General features: G+C 45.8%; 2 long non-coding RNA genes across 2 annotated transcripts; one reads left to right on the top strand and one right to left on the bottom strand.

Moving 5' to 3' along the window:
* Positions 1-11,914: 11,914 nt before the first annotated feature.
* LOC123142526 (uncharacterized) lies at positions 11,915-18,454 on the bottom strand. Its single transcript, XR_006470573.1, has 6 exons — positions 18,279-18,454; positions 17,859-18,162; positions 17,609-17,771; positions 16,173-16,294; positions 15,946-16,057; positions 11,915-12,363 (listed from the first exon to the last, which is right to left on the bottom strand). It is a non-coding gene; the product is annotated as an uncharacterized lncRNA (long non-coding RNA).
* On the top strand, positions 13,213-14,590 carry LOC123142533 (uncharacterized). The gene is made up of 2 exons (XR_006470574.1): positions 13,213-13,701; positions 13,791-14,590. It is a non-coding gene; the product is annotated as an uncharacterized lncRNA (long non-coding RNA).

Raw genomic sequence — 18,454 nt, 5'->3', positions numbered from 1 at the left:
GGCGTAAAGGCTCCCAACCTATCCAAGTCATGGTTCTGCCTTCTAGACGAGCAAACTTAGCTAGACTATCACTAACCTTATTTTCACTATGATTGATATGAGTAATACAAGAATCACTAGATCATGATTGGCGCGCGTTGCAACGCCCGTCTATTTTCCAATAGAGTGATAGTAATTTTACAAATAGATAGTTACCATCTTGTATATTTTTTGGGTCATATTGACCAACCTCTTAGTTCCATATCTACCAAGTTTTTTCTAGCATCTCATAAATTGGATGAAAATCTACAACATAAGCATTTCATGACCATGAAGGTGCCAATAGGTGATCCTACAAGGAAAGTGAAAACAAATGGTATTCCATGAAAGTAATCACTATACTAATCTTGACAAAGCTTCTCAGTGAAACATGTCACACTATGTCAAACTAATAATAGTGTGACGTCCTTACAAAGCCCTATTTTCACTTAGTTACATATATGCAAGTGACATCAGCAATGCAATTAAAGAACAATTAAAGGATGGAGTATCTGATGCAACTAAAGCAGATGGAGTAATCAATGGCATGTGGAAAGCTGCAATGCTCTCGGTGGGCGGATGAGCTCCTTCAACCGTTGGTGCTTTAGATACTCCCAATTCTTGCACCCTGTATTTGTATAGGAAAAAAGATTAGTGGAAGTACTACATACTTTCTGTTCTGATCAATACAAATGAAAATTTTGTATAAATAACAATCCAAGACACTGCAAATATAATACTATTTGGTGAGCCATGTGGCCGCATTTGGTCATATACATTACAAACTTAACTATATAAAAACTATGCAAAGTTGAGCGCACATTATTCTTACCAAGAATCAATGTTAGCTTCAGTTGGTTCAGTGCAAAGTACAGAAATCACCGGCACTTATCATCACAGCAACATCAGTCTCTCATCAATCTGATGAACATGAAGATGAACATATGTGAGGACTAAACTGAACTAAATTAAAGATGCACCAGAAGGGTAATATTGGGATAAATTTGTAGACAGACAGATAAGATGCAGCAATGCCCTATGCTCTTGACAAACCACTATAGAGGTTCCGAATAACACAAGCATATACTTTTGGAGGATCCATTTGGCAAGAAACCCAATAAAATGTAAGAGCTATTTATTCTAAAAAAATAATGCAAGGAAACGATAACTCTAGAAATGAAAGGACCATACTACTTTAACATCCATTCATCTAAATATCTTACAAGTCAAGGGGGTGTTTATTCAAAATACTAATGTAAGAAGAAAAAAATGACGCCTAGAAATTCTTTATTCCAAATCATAATGCTAATAATTTGGCATATTATCATTGTACTGCAAGATGAAGCAACAAGGTAGAGTGATCATGGTCGTTCCATCGTTGTCTATCAATGTCAGTAATGATATAGAAAATCGACCAAAAAGTACAATAAATAACAGCATAAGAAGGGTAGCAACATGGCAAAAGTCACATCTGAAATGTAATACGGAAAGGGAAAACAAAGCCCTGACGAAGAATGGGGCAGAGGGATCTCGATTTATCTTATGTAACTAAACATATAAATGAGTGCACACTTTTTTATTTGTTTTTCAGATAGCTAACGACTCATGTTCATATGAAGTACACTCTATAACAGATCGAATCACATTTTGTGCCCACTGCCTGTACATGCCCGTCATCATCTAGAAAAAAAAATCAGTGCCAGTAAAATGCCACATTCAGCATCTCCCGTTTGTGCCTACTGCCTGTGCAACGCCCGTACCACAACCTTCTCCTCAAATCACAACAGGGACCAACAGACCATCAGATTTAATAAATCTAAAACTCACAGCTTCCAACCAGTATTAGAGATGTAGTAATTGCCCCTGATCGTGGTGAGGCGAGTGGTGGATCTCATCTAGTTTGGCTCTGACCAGCATCAACTTTATATCGTGGCCGGAGGTGTCCATGCCCAGCCCCTGATCTTTTTTTTTTGAAAGCAAAGCAAGGCTTCATTACTTAACTGTGATGAGGCATATCGCCCACAACACACTAGCCCGCCCGGGCTGGTACATCAGACTCCCACTCTAAATAGTGGTTTGGTTCGCACAAGCGCCCAATGTTGGCAAGCTCATGGGCTACCGAGTTCGCACTGCGCCTACAAACTGAAATGGAAAAGAAAGAAAACCAAAGCTTCAGCTGATATTTCATGTCCTCTATAACAGCTGCGTACGCCGTCGAGTCTGCCCTCCTCATGTCCAAGGCATCAGACAGTAGCTGGGAGTCCGTCTCAAATTCAACTCTGACCATACCGAGCTCAGCCGCCGTCGAAATCGCTTTGGCCATGGCAATCACCTCCGCTTCGAACGCCTCCGCTGCATGCTCCTGTCGTCCGGCCCGTGCATGCACCAGAGTGCCCGCCTCCGTCCTCACTGCTAAACCCCAGCCAACATGCTCCTCGCCCGCCACAAACGAGCCGTCCACATTGATCTTGTAAGTGTCAGGAGCCGATGGACGCCACTTGTCAGGGGGCAGCTTCTCTGCTTTCTTACAGAAGATATCTGCGAACTCCAGGATGCTACTCCTCGTCCTGCGCGCCAGATCCGCCGGTGAGATCGGTAGCTCCCCTTCGCGTGCTTTGTTCCTATTTGCCCACCACTGCCACCAAAAAGTGAGGATGTGTAGCCTCTTTTTCTCATCTAGCCCCCAAATATACTCCAGCATTGCATGCACGCCCTCAGTCTTCTCCAGCTCGTTGCGTTCCTTTTCCAGGCCGAAATCCCTCCACACCTCCTTCACCACCTTACACTTTATAAATAGGTGCGCTCCATCCTCATCTCCCCGGCTGCAGAACAGGCACTTGGTGTCCTCTATCGGGATACCTCTCCTAGCAACCGTGGTACGAAGCGCGAGAGACTCGTGTTTGATCCTCCACATGAACATCTGAACATTTCTTGGGCATGGTAACTTCCATATACGTTTCCAGGAATCATCACCAACACGATTCAGATTTCCCGGGGTTATTGAACTCGCCCCAGCTCCTCCATCTCTCCTGGTTTTCTCCAACTGGACATATAATTTGTAGGCACTCTTGACCGAGTGTAGCCCCTTGTTATCGTAATGCCAGGCCATGAAGTCTTGCACTCCCTCTCTAAGCGAGATGCGGAGTATATATGCTACATCATCATGCCAGAAGGTGTCTCTCACTAGTTGCTCGTCCCAACCACCCGAGACTGGATCAATGAGCTCACTAACATGCTGTAGAAGGCAATGACCACGAGGTGTGATCACTGTCCTCGACCAGGGTCGAGGGATCCACGGATCGGTCCATATATTAACACTTGTACCATCTCCTATCCTCCATATGACTCCTTCTCTGACAAGTTGGACGGCATGCAACAAGCTACGCCAAGCATAAGAGATACCCGCAGCTGGCTGTGCTTCTAACAGCTGCCCATCTGGATAATATCGAGCTCTCAGAATCTGCGCACACAATGAGTCTGGGTTTTGTATGAGCCTCCAAGCCTGGCGTGATAACATGGCGACATTGAAGGCATGCATAACCCTGAACCCGAGTCCTCCTTTCGCCTTTGGCATCCTCAGTTTGTCCCAACCTATCCAATGGGTTGTGTGCTCTTTATCTTGCTGACTCCACCAATAGTTTCCAATCAATGAACTAAGCTCCTCACAGAAGGTCTTCGTCAGGTAAAAACAGGACATAGCGAACGTGGGTATAGCTTGGGCCACCGCAGTGACTAGCGTTTCCTTCCCAGTTTTTGCTATCAATCTCTCTTTCCAACCGTAGATCCTCCCCGAGATAGCGTTCTTAACAAACGCAAAAGCCTTCCTCCTCGATTTCCCAACATGAACAGGCAGCCCAAGATATTTCTCGTTCCATGTTTCACTCTGAATTTGCAAAGCATCCTTGACTGCAGCCTTTGCTGCAGCACTAGCATTAGGACTGAACATGATCGCGTACTTCTCCAGATTTATACATTGACCAGAGCAGCTTTCATAGAGGTCCAGAATGTCTCTCAGCGCCTCTGCATCCTCCCTCTTCGCCTTGAGCAGCAAGACCGAATCATCCGCAAATAACAGGTGAGAAACAACAAGTGCGGTCGGGCAAATCCTCACACCCACAATACATCTGTTCGCTTCCGCATCATGTAGCAAAGCCGATAACCCCTCCGCGCAAATGACAAAGAGATATGGTGACGAAGGGTCACCCTGACGTAATCCACGCGTAGGAGAGAACTGTTCAGTAAGCTCACCATTGATCTTTATTTGATAGCGCACACTAGAAACACAGTTCATCACAAGATCGACCCATCTGGTCCCAAACCCCAATCTGAGAAGCATAGCGCGCAGAAAGTCCCATTCAACTCTGTCATAAGCCTTACTCATGTCCGCCTTCACCGCCGCAATGCCTTTGCCCCCTCTTCTCTTGTTCAAAAGGGTGTGCGATAGTTCATATGCAATGAGTACATTGTCGGTGATAAGACGCCCCGGAACGAACGCACTCTGGTTATCCGATATAATCTCCGGGAGCACAAGCTTCAGTCTATTGGCAATCACCTTTGAGCATAACTTGTACACTACATTGCAAAGACTGATGGGTCTTAGGTCCTTAATTCTCCTTGGATCTTTCACTTTTGGGATGAGCACGACGACAGTATCGTTCCACCCCTCCAGCATAGGGCCTCCCTTCAGGACCGAGATCACTTCGTCAACCACCTTGTCACCCATGAAGTGCCAATGTTTCTTGTAAACAATCGACGACATGCCATCAGGCCCCGGAGCCTTAAGGTCTCCAATGTGGTCAAGCGCTGCTTTAACCTCCTCTCTGGTTACGTCCGCTTCAAGGACGGCTTTCATAGCTTCTGTCACCCGCAGTTGCACCTTTTGACAGGAGCTCGTCCATGCGATGTGCATTAGTGGACGTAAACAGTTCCCGAAAATAAGAGAAAACATAGTTATTTAGCCCTTCTCCTTCCTTCACTTCCGTTCCATCCTCCCTCCTTAACATTTTAATTATGTTTGCTTTCTTCTTCGCCGACGCCACTGCCATGAAATAACGGGTGCACTTGTTGCCGTCCCTTAGCCACGACACATGTGATAACTGTCTAGCTTTGGTGTTATTCTTATCCTCCAAATCCTCCACAACACACCTCAGCCTCGCCTCTTCTCTTATTTTCTCCTCGGACACCGGAGCCCTCATGCATCTCTCCAGGCTTTGCCGTGCTTGCTTTAGGCGGGTCTCCAACTCCCCCGCGACTTCCTTTCCCCACCTTCTCATCCTCCCAGCCATGCATCGCATCGCCGACGCCACATCTCCACTACCCTCCCGACAGCCTTGCTCCCACGCACCTTGCACCTCCACGCTACATCCCTCCTCCTTCAGCCACCAGGCCTGAAAACGGAAGCCCCGGTCACCCCCCCTCCAGTCTCCTCCCTCCTCCCTGGGTATTAACTATGACCGGTCGGTGATCAGAATGCCGTGGAGCTCCATTTATAACTGTGAACTCAGGAAACCATTCGCACCATGAGGCGTTAGCCGTAGCCCTGTCCAACCTCTCGCAGATGTAAGACTTGATCTTCTTGCTATGGTTCCTCCACGTGTATTTGTCCCCCTCATAACCAATGTCACACAGCTCACAGGCCTCCAACGCTTCTCTAAATCTATCCATGTGTCGCTGTGGCCTGACAGCGCCACCGATTTTTCATCCGTTGATAGGATTTCATTAAAGTCACCCATACACAGCCACGGCCTTCCTGCTTGATGCTGTTGAGCAAGTAGTTTCATCACCCTCCACGTCTCCACTTTCCTCTCCGCCTCTGACTCCCCATAAACCCCCGTCAGGTGCCACACCCTTCCGTTCTCCTCCACATCTGCATCAATGTGCCTCCTTCCGAACGATCGCAGCGTCAGATCAACACCCCGTCTCCAAAACAGAGCCACTCCTCTACTTCTCCCCTCGGAGCTTGATACTATTAAGTGAGCCAGCCCCAAGGTCCACCTAAATCTCTCCAGTTCCTTCTCTGTCAGCTTTGTCTCCGCCAGAAACACTATGTCAGGATCCTCCTCCCTCCCCAGATCGAGGAGACTACGAACTGCCGGGCCATTCCCGAGCCCCCGGCAGTTCCATCCAACGATTTTCATTGCTCCCGGCGGGGTTGCCCTTGCAACCCGGCCGATAATAAGTCTTGAGCTCCCTCCTTCTGAACTTCCTGGTTTTCTTCCCCCTTATCCTCCTCTCCCTCCACTCTTCCCTTCTTCCTCACCATCTCCTGGTCTTCATCTGCCCCTCCTCTCTTCTGGCCTACCACCGCCTCCATAGCAACAATACCTTCCGGCCTAACCTTGTCCCTGCCTTTCTTTCTGTATCTCTTTCCTTCTGGGTTCTTGCTTACACCTCCTTCCCCTAAGGCAGGCGCTTTCCCCCCTCCCACCATACCATGAACGGCCTCCTCCTTTTCGTCGTCTCCCCTGCCCTTCACCCTCTCGCTCGTTTCTGTGATTGTGCCCCTTTCCTGAAAGACGAGCTTCTTTGGTACTCCCCCTCTTGGCGGGACTGTGGTATTCTTGAGCGGGCTAGTCACCTCCTCCCCCTTCTCCTTTGCTTCCCTTCCACCCTCGCCAGACTGCGAATCACTCTTCCGCCATAATAAACTGTCGCTGCCACTCCCTGACCTATCTCCTGACTTTCTGAACCCAAGAAACCGATCTCTCCCCGAGTTGCGATTGGCACTTCTCCACAGACCCTCCTCTGCAAAACCCCTCCTCTGCCCCATATCAGCCTTAAGCCACCTCCCGAACTGCTTCTTCCCTCCCTTTCCTCCTTCGATCGAGCACTCCTTCTCCCCATGGCCAATCACACCACACGTGTAGCAAAATTCTGGGAGATATTCGTATTCAAACCTACACCACCCCTTCTCCTCCCCTTCATCTTCTTCCCCCGCTGCAACCATCCGTTTATCCTGCACTTCATCCCCCTCCGACTCCTCGCACAGCGTAAACCCTCGCATAATAGGTTTATCAATCCTCATCCGCACTTTGATCCTCAAGAACTTGCCAATCGCGTTTCCATCAGCTCCAGTGTCTGCCTCCTCAAAACGTCCTACTAGTTTCCCGATCTCCTCAGCAGCTTCCTCGTTCATCATACCCAAGGGCAGGTCGTAGACCCTGATCCAGATCGGGATATTATTGAATTGATAGTCCTCCGGTCTCTTACTGGGCACATAGTCCTCCACAACCACCAGTTCTTTATTGAACATCCATGGGCCGTTTTCCAGAGCCTTCCTCTTCCCCGTCTCTTGGTGAAACGTGAACAAAAACTGGTTGACCCCAATCTCCGTGCACCCTATACCTTTGATCGGGCACCAGATCTTTCCCAGCGTGAGGCAGATCGCATCCGGATGTGCTAGCTTCTCTGACATCACCTTCCCGACCGCCTGAGCCACCCCCTCCTTGCCTTTCTCCTTGGTCGGAATCCTGATCCGCACCCCCTTCTTCTCCTCATCGGAGAGCTTCAGCCCCTTCAACAAACCAGCGACCCCCTCCATACCTCCCCCTCCTCCTCCTATGGTTTAGGTGTTTTACGACCACGCGCCCTAGGGAGGCGCGTGGAAGGCCTTTGTGGATGGGACGTGACGGCGACGGACTTCACAAGACCAGAGACGGGACGGCGGCGGCGGATCGAGAAAACCTAGGTTTCCACCACGCCAGATCGCGGTCGCCCTTGCAGTCGCCAGAGACACGCCAACCGTCACCCTATAGGGACGGACAGCGAGGCTTCTTCTCCCCAGCCCCTGATCTTGCTACTACAATTACAAACCCAGAGGAGAAAAAACAGGAAAGCAAATAGATTAGATTGGGGAACATACATAGGTGGGGCATCGCCAAACAAGGACAATCCAGAGGAAGCAGCAGGAGCGACGATGGCTCCCTGAATGTGTTACCCATGGTGGTGAAGGCAGACAGACGGAGAAGTGCAGCTGAGTCCAGACAACGGCGAGATTTGAGGCAGCGGCGGCCAGAGAGAGTCTAGGCGGCGGCGAGGCAAGTCCAGCGGCGAGCAAGTCCCGCCAGCGGCGGCAGTGGCTGCTCCTTGGTGCAGTCGCCCAAGACCTGCTGTCGTGCGAACAAACAAAGAGGGGGAGTTAGGGTTATCCGTTCGTGGGCTTCACACGATAGAAGGCCCAGTTAACCACATGCTTTGGATTTTTCTACCGGAGCAGCAGCCCCTCGGACAGCCATCGAACGGCCAGAAATATCGGGATGCGAGATCTGACGACGAAAATCGTCTAGTGCGTGAGAGGGCTGGAAAGTGGTTCGGTTTTACTGTCCTTAATGAAGAGTCAAAATAGTTGTTTTGGCCTTTAATCATGTGTTTAGCGCGAAATGACCCGCTTCCGAGACTATTACATGATTTGATTTTCCGGTCTATCACCAGTCATGCCGGTTTTATGTAGTCCTTCCTAAATTGCTCTGATTAGAAGCTTAACGAATCCCTTTGCCGCGTCAAATTTCTCGATTCAGTAATCTGTTTTGCAGTCTCTCAATATCATGGCAATGCTCTCGTCTTCTGTTGATCGGTGCATGAACCAGTTGCATAACAGTACGTCAGTACCAGTATATGTTTGATCAGCGCATGGATTTTTGAAGCATCCCCGTATGGCCTAATGATACAACAATCTTGCAAATGTCTGAACCCTGCTCATGTCCTGTATCATCTCAAAACCCGTACTGTAGTAGTGCATAGTTATTGTACAGATTACCGGGTTACCGCACGCGTCTTCTCTGTCTCGTGGTCTCCGGTCATTTCGCTGAAACCCCAAGCAATGAAGGAGAAGCAACATTGATCGCCCCACTCAGCTTTTCTCTTCAAACATGCATGCGTGCAAGCAAGTCCTCCCAAATTCTTGCGGGGCATGGCATCTGTACTATGTTTATACTGCTTGCTCCGCTCTACAATGTAGTACGCATGGACTTGATCAAGTTAGTAAAGACCATGACTAAGTTTATAAAGACTATGGCATTGAAGGGAAAGAGTACTAATACTCCCTCTGGTCCTTTTTATTTTGCTTATAAGAATTGTCTGAAGTCAAACTTCATAAAATATGAGCATATTTATATGAAAAATACCAGCAAGTACAATACTTCCTCTGATCCACAATAATAGTCGCTGGTTTAGTACAACTTATAAAATGAATCGGAGGGATTCCTAAAGTCATACAGTATGACAATTAAATTCTGGACGCATATAATGATAACGATTTCATATTGTGAATGTTGATATTATTTCTATAAAGTTGGTCAAACTTTACGAAGTTTAACTTCAAACAAATCTTATATGCGGAGTAAAAATGACCGGTGGGAGTACTTATTATTTGAGAGAAAAGTTCCAATTTATTCATCAAATATCATGACAACACAAAGAACATCAGAAGTAATATAGATAAATGACATCCATGCCCATGGACCAACGACTGTAAGTATTGGACGGGCCGAAGGCGCGCCGCCATCATGGCCCCTCCCGCATCGTAGTCGGGCAAACCTTGTTGTAGTACAGTCGAGAAATCGTCATGTTAAGGTTTAACCAGCACACCAGAACAACAGCCGTCGCCGATGAAGCGAAAAATAGATCAAAATTATCCAGCCTATAGACACTCAAACACAGACACACGAAGATCGGATCCAAGAAGATCCACCAAAGACAAACACCGACCAAATCATGTGAGACCCGCTAGAGACACACCTCCACACAGACCACATGATGCTAGACGCACCACCAAGATGAGGGTTGGGCGGGAAGAACCTTATTCCGTTTTTAGGGAGCCGTCGCCTCCTCACCTTCTTGAGCAAGACACAAATCCTAAACAAACTAAGGAAACGTATAAAAATGGAGCAAGGGCCTTGTCACCGGTAAGGGCCGGAATCGACCGCACCTCCATGGCCCTAAGGCCATAGTAGACAAGACGTATCAGCATCGGCCGCTTGGGACTCACTGAGGAGGAAAACGGCTAGAGTACTCGTACTAAGTTTTGCTTCGAAGAACATATCCCACCTCCACCGCTTTATCATTGTTGCATTTGTACTAGCTGCGCATTTCATCCTCCCTTTTCCCTTTTCTTCTTGCAGCGCACAATTAGAAGAAGAATCGGCTAAATCACTAAAGAATAAATTGAAGATCAATTAACATTTTTGAAGATATGCATGGCAGGATTATCGGTTAATGTCTGATATTAATATCACTAATACGTATATATAACTAGCACACGGGCCCTCGTAAGGCAAGGGCACCATTTACTGCCTTGTGTCTCATGCATGCAACGTGTCCTGCTTCGTCGGCTCGTGTGGTGCATGACCCCCCCTATGTTATTATGTATACGTTAACTACCGAATACTCACATAAATCATCTCCTCCTTGTTATACACTGAAAAGCACACGTGGACGTGGGTGCTCGAATCATGAAACCGAAAGAGCCAGGAGCAGCTGTCATAGGGCTCAACATAATTGTCTTGACCCTTAATTGAGTTTAACACGAAATGATCCATTTTCAAAAGTAGTCTATCGCCGGTGTACAACTTACATACGAAGAATAAGTAGATAGTGTAGCTTGGAAAATCCGTTTCTGAGCTCGAGCTCAGCTGAGCCTGATATCCACACCGTTCCTCTGCGCCAAGATATGTGCGTCTTCCTGTATTTTCTGATCGTATATGCATTTTCCGTCTCGCTTGTCAGTGATGCATTGATTGAGACGGCTCGGGCTGACAAAGTTGCGGGACAGATGGACGGGCGATGGCTCGGCACTCTAGCTGAGCCATCATGAGCCGTATGACAGAAGGATCTGCACAGACGGCGTCCACACATGTCTGACATTAAATGCCCACCAGCTCAACCATCACCACCTCATCCACCTCATTCACTCTTATCTCCTCCCCTCCCCCTCTTGACACAGTGAGCTAGACCTTGCCCATGCCCACGACTCCAGAAATCATGTTTACTGCCGCAACTCACTATGTTGAAGCAACTTTCTCCTCCAACCTAACACATGCTCATTATCAGGTACTCCCTCCGTCCGCGAATAAGTGTACTTCTAGCTTCTATGTTAAGTCAAAGTTTTAAAATTTTGACCAACTATATACAAAAGAGTGATAACATATATGACATCAAATTGATATATTATGAAAGTACATTTCAAAATAGATCTAGTGATATAATTTAGTGTCATAAATGCTAGTACTTTTCCCTATAAAGTTGGTCAAAGTTTTAAAACTTTGACCTAGGACAAAAGCTAGAAGTACACTTATTCGTGGACGGAGGGAGTAAATCGCTTCGAACTTGTGCTCCCCTACTTCATTTTTCACAAACAAATAGTACTGTAAACCTTAGAAATTCTCAAATCACGGCACAAGCACACGTCTGAGGCAGCCACAAAGTGATAGTTTTTGATAATGTTGACTAGGCCAGGGCACTGGTGTCGAACACCAGCTAATCTCTACTCCTAATGGACGAGTTGGTTGAATAGTCCCTCCACTTTCGTCTGGTTTTTTTTCGTCTGGTTTTTTTTCAACCGGTTTTTCCGTCCCATCACCCCCACACCAACCCACCGAGAACCCCGCCCACGCAGGATCGGCCTGCCGTAGAACCTCATACCCCGCACCAGATCTCGCCGCCTGAGTCCATCTGGATCTCCGCCTGAGTCCATCTGGATCTCGCCGCCCGACTCCATCTGGATCTGCACAGTCCACAGCGCCGCCGTCGCGGAACCACTCGACAGCACCGCCGCCACGGAACCACTGGACAACGCCGCCGCCGCGGAACCACGACAGCGACATAGGAGTTCCCGTGGGCGACTCTGTACGGATTCAACCCCAGGTATGAACACCCAGGCTTTGTTTGTTATGCATACGTGTACAGATCAGAACATATACAACTGTCCACAAATGTAATACATGATAACTTGGGAGGAACATATACAACTTTCGGTTGCTCTATACATGACAGGCGGAGCCAACTATTACAATCATCCTTTGGTTAATTACCGAACCGGTCCACAACAGTAAGTGCAATGGTTGTAGTCAAAAACAATGGGCGAACTGGGCCAAGCATCTAAAGGTCCTTTGGTTAGAGCAGGTCTACCCTTTCAGCCACAGCAAGTACTTGGATATTCATTACTTCTCCATATTCACCCAGAAGGATACTCTCAAAGATCCATACCTGGTTAATAGCATAGTGTTGGGCTTCACATGACAAAAGGAAAAATAATTACCTCCCCGATTGTACCATCCTCAAAGTCAGCATTGAAGGATTCAGAAATATTGCCGAACGTCATACCCTCCAAGACATCATAATTATATGGACCTGGAATAAACCAAACGAATAAAAGGATGAAAGCAAACAAAAACTGAATCAAGCCATGCCATAATTCATTTTGCACCTATGGTACACATGAAATTAACCGACATATCTATTGCTATTTTGTTACAACAGAAACTGATTCTCAACTCAAATGTAGTGCAAATAAAAATAGATCTTGTGTAATACAGTTATGTGCTTGATAACAAAAATACAACGTAAATGATTAACATAATACGGGAGGTCAGAGCTGGCATGTGCAGTCGTGGTAGTCATTTTTCCTGTTAACAGGCTCCAATACTCAGACCAAGCAACCCCGATCATGTTTATAACCAGCAAATTCAGTTTTCAAATAAATATTTCTGAGCAAAGTCTGTTGGACATGTCTTTCTATTTTCAGTTGTATAGCAAAGCTGCCCTTATGGACTGAGTTCCTGTAGCATGGGAACGGGCGTTTAGTACTGTTGGTATTTCACGTTATCTGCTTGCAGAGTCAGTTTACAAGTTTTTGCGGGATGCCTGAGTCTGTTGGACATGTCTTTTTTTAGTAGTTACCTATGGGGACTCCACACAGCAAGCCAACGGAACAGACGACATCATCGCCGATACCTCCAGGTATATGTTCACCAAGTCAAACACCATCCCAGGAAACTGAATGTGTTGCAGGCCCGAGAGAGGGGACAAGTGTTGACGACTCTAACGAACGGATTATACCCGTAGCCGACGTTGTTGACATAATGTACCCACGTGGTCTAGGTATCAGGCTTAATTTTATCCTTTTTATGTGAAAAATCATACCTAACAGACTTGGGCACAACCAATTCTGATGTATCAACATCGTGACTTGTAGGAGTCCATATTACTCCCTACGAACGGATGATACTTCAGACCGATGGCAATAGCACATGTGATACTCCAGGTATATATCTACCTCCATGTATATGTTCAGCTACATATTTTGTTATACATGTCAAACACCATGTGCCGAAAGGTTAACACCATGTGCCTACAACTTTGCCTTATTTCGGTCCTGTATATTGTTATGTTTACATGATGCAGACAACCCTCCAATCTCATGCCTATATAATGTAGATTCGTTGCCGGCTCTCAGTAATCTAACAAAAGAACTAGCTAGCATGACAAGTGACATTTGGGAAGAGAGGCCTCAGAATGTCCCACGCCATCCTCTCAGTGATATCACTAATGCAGATTAACCATCCTCTATGGACCTTCATGAAAAAAGAGAGCTAATGAAAGCTCGGAGGCGAGCTGCTTATAGAAAGAAAAAAGAGAAGGCTACCGTCAAGCAACAAGATGAAAAATTGTCTGCCCTTACGATATCAGGTAAGAATGCTTCATGGGAAGGCACTGCGATGATATTATATATACTCCCCCCATTCCACAATATAATGTTAACATCAAATCACATGCAGATATGCAAAATGTTCCCATGTTACCTCTCGGTGATATCACTAAGGTGTGTCAACCAACCTCGGTGGACCTTGACGAGAAAAAAGAGCTAACAAATGCTCGAAGGCGAGCGGGTTATCGAAAGAAAAAAGAGGAGGCAGCCAGCAAGCAACAAGATGAAAATCTGCCTGCGATTACGAAATCAGGTAAGGATGTTTTATGTTTCAGCAATACGATGACCATATGTATACTTTCTGAGTGAAGGATGTAGGCGACGTATGTCTCCTCACCCCAACCCCACGAATAATTGACCGAACAATAGTTGACCACTGTGTTGTGCATACAATTCCTGATCATTTAGGTTCAATTCGATATAGGTCAGACATACGACTTTTGAGTCCATATACACTTCATGTATGGACACGGAGGGGTTATATAAAAAATAAACCCTAATGGTCTGTGTAACGGGACGAGGCTTGTGGTGCGAGGTTTCGAGAGGAATGCCATCGACGCAGAAATCGTGATCGGACAACACGCAGGTAGGAGGGTATTCCTTCCTCGAATACCCCTATGCCCGTCTGACAACGACATGTTTCCATTCAAGTTCAAGAGGAAGCAATTTCCTGTAAGACTTAGCTTTGCTATGACGATTAACAAGGCTCAAGGCCAGACGATTCCGATTGTTGGTGTGTACCTACCTAATCCGGTGTTCTCTCATGGTCAACTGTATGTTGCATTGTCTCGAACCACCGCAAAGAGAAATATAAAGATCCTCATTGAGAAGGAGAAGGAGAAGGAGAATGCCAAGAAGAAAAGCGGTAAATCTAAGAAGCGAAAAAGACCTGCCTTGTCCTTACAGACCGCGATGAAGAACATCGTCTATAAGGAAGTCCTTACGGGCTGAAGTCCCCTCTTAAATATGTGAGAGGATTTACTCTTATGCTACAGGTAATTTGGTGCTCTTTGCTGTCTTTGTACATATCTCAGTCTTTCGATGTTTGCAATTGAACTTTATTATGTTTATAGTACAAGGCAAGTATTAATAATATTGCCTCGGAGTTGTGACTTTGCAAGTTGCCAAATTTTGTTTTATGTGACATTATTTTTTGTTATGCTGGTTTGCTTATGTATATTATTCTTTTGTTGTTTTGTAATCAATCATCTACTACATCTAAACTCGGCTTTGTTTTTCTTCACAAATATTGCACACTGCCTTGGTCACTTCGTCATTGTAAAACTAGACTCCACTCAAGTGTTCTACAATATAGAAATATTTATGATGCGGCCTCAAAGCGGCCACAAAACTGGACCACCATACAATATATCAAAACTATATCTATATATTATTTATCATAGGTGGAGGTCCCTGTATAGTCTCTTATTTCCCTGCATGTTGCAGCAGTCTTTGTATGTGACATTATTTTTCGTTTTGCTGGTTTGCTTATGTGTATTATTCTTTTGTTGTTTTGTAATCATTCATGTACTACATCTAAACTCGGATTTGTTTTCCTGCACACTGCCTTGGTCACTTCGTCATTGTAAAATTAGAGTCCACTCAAGTGTTCTACATTACAGAAATATTTATGATGCAGCCCCAAAGCGGCCACAAAACTGGACCACCACACAATATGAAAACTATATCTTTATTATATTATTTCTCATAGGTGGAGGTCCCTGTATAGTCTCTTATTTCCCCGTTAGTTGAATTTTATAATGCTGGCTTTTCAATACATACATAAACAGCCATGTTGTGTTGCAGGTTTGGCGCAAGGAAACGACTGTTATTAGTTGCGAGGTCCAACGGCGGTGATCGGATTCGGATGACTTGAGCAAAGCTGTGAAAATTCATATGTACCAAACAATATGTCCAGATGCTTGGCTATTCACCAAGAACGCAGACTGTATGCTTAATTATTTTTGTGATCTTTGTGGGTCTATGCCTACAAACTACAACCTGAGCCACTTCATAGCTCATAAATCATTATTACTAGAATATAACAAAAATATTCTAAACCACCTTCTGGCCTGCCAAGTGAAACAACTATTTAAACTTTCTATCGGCTCATAAATCATAGCGAGCAGACCATCACGAACCTATAATTGATGAGAATGGTAGTAAGGGGCACAACACAGCTTATCAAGCAATGTTGTTGTTAGTAGAAGAGTTTATATTAGTACCTTCCAGTTTCTTCACATAGAGTTCCTTGGCGGCCAACATCGTAATGCTGATCTCAGTCCAACTTCCACAATAGGAGGTTTGCCTTGTTCAGACTGGAAATGGCCCAAGAATCTGCATCTCAAAAAAACACAACATATAAATCTTGTGTGTAATAATATTAGACCAATGTCTCTCTACTCCTAAGGTTTTGTCAGAGTGATATTTTTGCACACATAAATCAACTTACACATTTATAGCATCCTGCTTCTCAGGATCTGTGTAAGCATTATTGTATTAACGCTGAAGGGTTCAAAGGAACTCCTGGGATTGGGTTGCTGCCTTCCACTGCCCTCTTTGCTCACTGAAGATCTGTCGCATGTTTCAATGGAGAAGTTAGACTGATCATTCAAAATACAAAGTTGGATGTATGTTGACTATTGAACAATGCCTACCAACATGACTCAAATCATTTTGAAAGAAAGATGTTCAAGATTAAAACAGCAAACACGTAAAATGAGAATTAACTATAGGTTTTTTCTCAAAAACTATAATCAGTAAGAAATGCATGTTAATTTAGTCACAAAAATTTCAGATGCAAACACTCTGAGATAAATTTTCATAACACTCAACATGCTTGGGTGACAGATGCCCTCGACCTATTATCGTCATCTACTACTAAACAAGTTTCCAAAGGGCAAAGCCGCGTGTACGAATTGATTTAGGAAGTTCATTTAATCATAGGAGGACCTGTGAGAGCAAACGTCTCATATTAGGTATCAACTGTACTGGTGCGCTGACCTTTGCTAAAATGACAAGCATGACAGACTGACCCATGATACTAGCCAGCAATTGCTCTTTCAGATTCCTATTTTCAGCTGATAGGTGGCCCTAATGTTTATTTGAATTAAACATTTGGCCAAATCGCCAAACACAACATTAGGGTAAGACAAATAAACATGTTATTTGAGCAACACAATGATAAATATTGTGAGATTTCATATACTAATTATCAAAGGTTCCAATAATCAACATGGGTGGATGTTATACATGGTTCAGCGCGCTGCAGTGCTGATTTGGCACATAAACAAGGCTTTTTCTTTCTCGAATACACTTAAACAAGACTTGGTGTTACTACTTTTTATTTCTTTAGTCAGTTTTGGGGTTGTCTTCTGAAAGATATAAATGGAAGACCAGGTAAACTTTGCAACAGCCAATACAGCCTTATACGAGGCTAGCTATCGGCTATCATAACTGTCCTATTTCACAACTATCATGTTGTTTGAACATCTCAGTACCTTTTAGATACTTATTATTACATTGGAGTATTATGCCAATGGAATTTGATGGAAGCGATGGCACCGTAATAGCGCCATCAACACAATGCATGTATTACGATATGATCAAATCAGACATTATATAAGCATAGTAGTCCCCACATATGTTATTCAATAAAAACATATAAATATCAGTACAACAATTATGGGAAAAAACATGCTTGAGTAGCTCTCTAGAAATACTAGGGTTGATGCAATGAAAGCCTATTTAAGTCAATCTGGTGTTTAAAAGGATGCTTGAATTCAATGAAGTACATCTAACATTGACATTGCAGTTTTATGCAAGGTGAGTAAAAGAACGGCAGCAGCTTCCTCAAAGAAGTACATCTAACATTGACAACTGATTTACCTTTGCAAACTACTCAAGAAGGGCAGCAGCTTCCTCCTCCACAGCTATGCGGGACTCAAGCACATCCCAGTTAGGCCAAAACCACCTCTTGATTAGCATTATGGATTCGGCTGCATTGATGGATTCAGAGTACTACTGCCAGCACTCCCTGTTTCTTGGCTTGCTGAAGAAAGAAAGCAACCAACCAACAAATTCAGATCAGGGGCTCGCAAGCAAGCAAGCAGGCCAAGAGAGCAAAGGAGGGGCTTACCATCAGCTATGCGGGAGCCGGGCGAGGTAGCGCTTTCTGAGACGGTCGATGGAGATGCCGAGGTCGCCAGGCGCGGGGGGCGTTCCGGTTTCTTGGCCTGCTAAAGCAGCGGGACAAGCGACGTCGAGTGGCCGGCCGGCGGCAGCAGTGGGGACGTGGACGAGTGGTCGGACACGCCGGTGGCTGAGGCAGCGGCGCCCTCGCTGCACGTCGCTCGGCGCACGCCGTGCCGCAGAGCTTCGAGCTGTCGTCGCTCCTTGCGGAGGGTGCCGGCGTCGGGGAGCAGTCGTCGCCCTGGCCGTGCCTGTGAGACCGGGTCACGGCGCCGCGGCACACCAGGGAAGAGGAAACCACATCAGGGAAGGAACATGTGGAAGAAGAAGAGGAGAGGGGGCGCATCAAGCAAGGGGAGTGGCGTACCGGAGTTGCTCCGCTTGCAGATCGAGCCGCCCCGCGTCGGATCGACCTGCGACCTCGCCGGAGAGGAGCACCGCCACGGATCCGACCGGAACGGGACCGGATCGAGCACGCACGCCCAGGTCAGGAAGCTTGCAGCGTCCGCCTCCGTTAGTCGCGCCGCACACAGCTTGTCGTAG

This window comes from Triticum aestivum, chromosome 1B (assembly GCF_018294505.1).
Source record: "Triticum aestivum cultivar Chinese Spring chromosome 1B, IWGSC CS RefSeq v2.1, whole genome shotgun sequence".
NCBI lineage: Eukaryota > Viridiplantae > Streptophyta > Magnoliopsida > Poales > Poaceae > Triticum > Triticum aestivum.
Note: the sequence above shows the minus strand (reverse complement) of the source record. Positions and strands in the feature narration are given on the sequence as shown.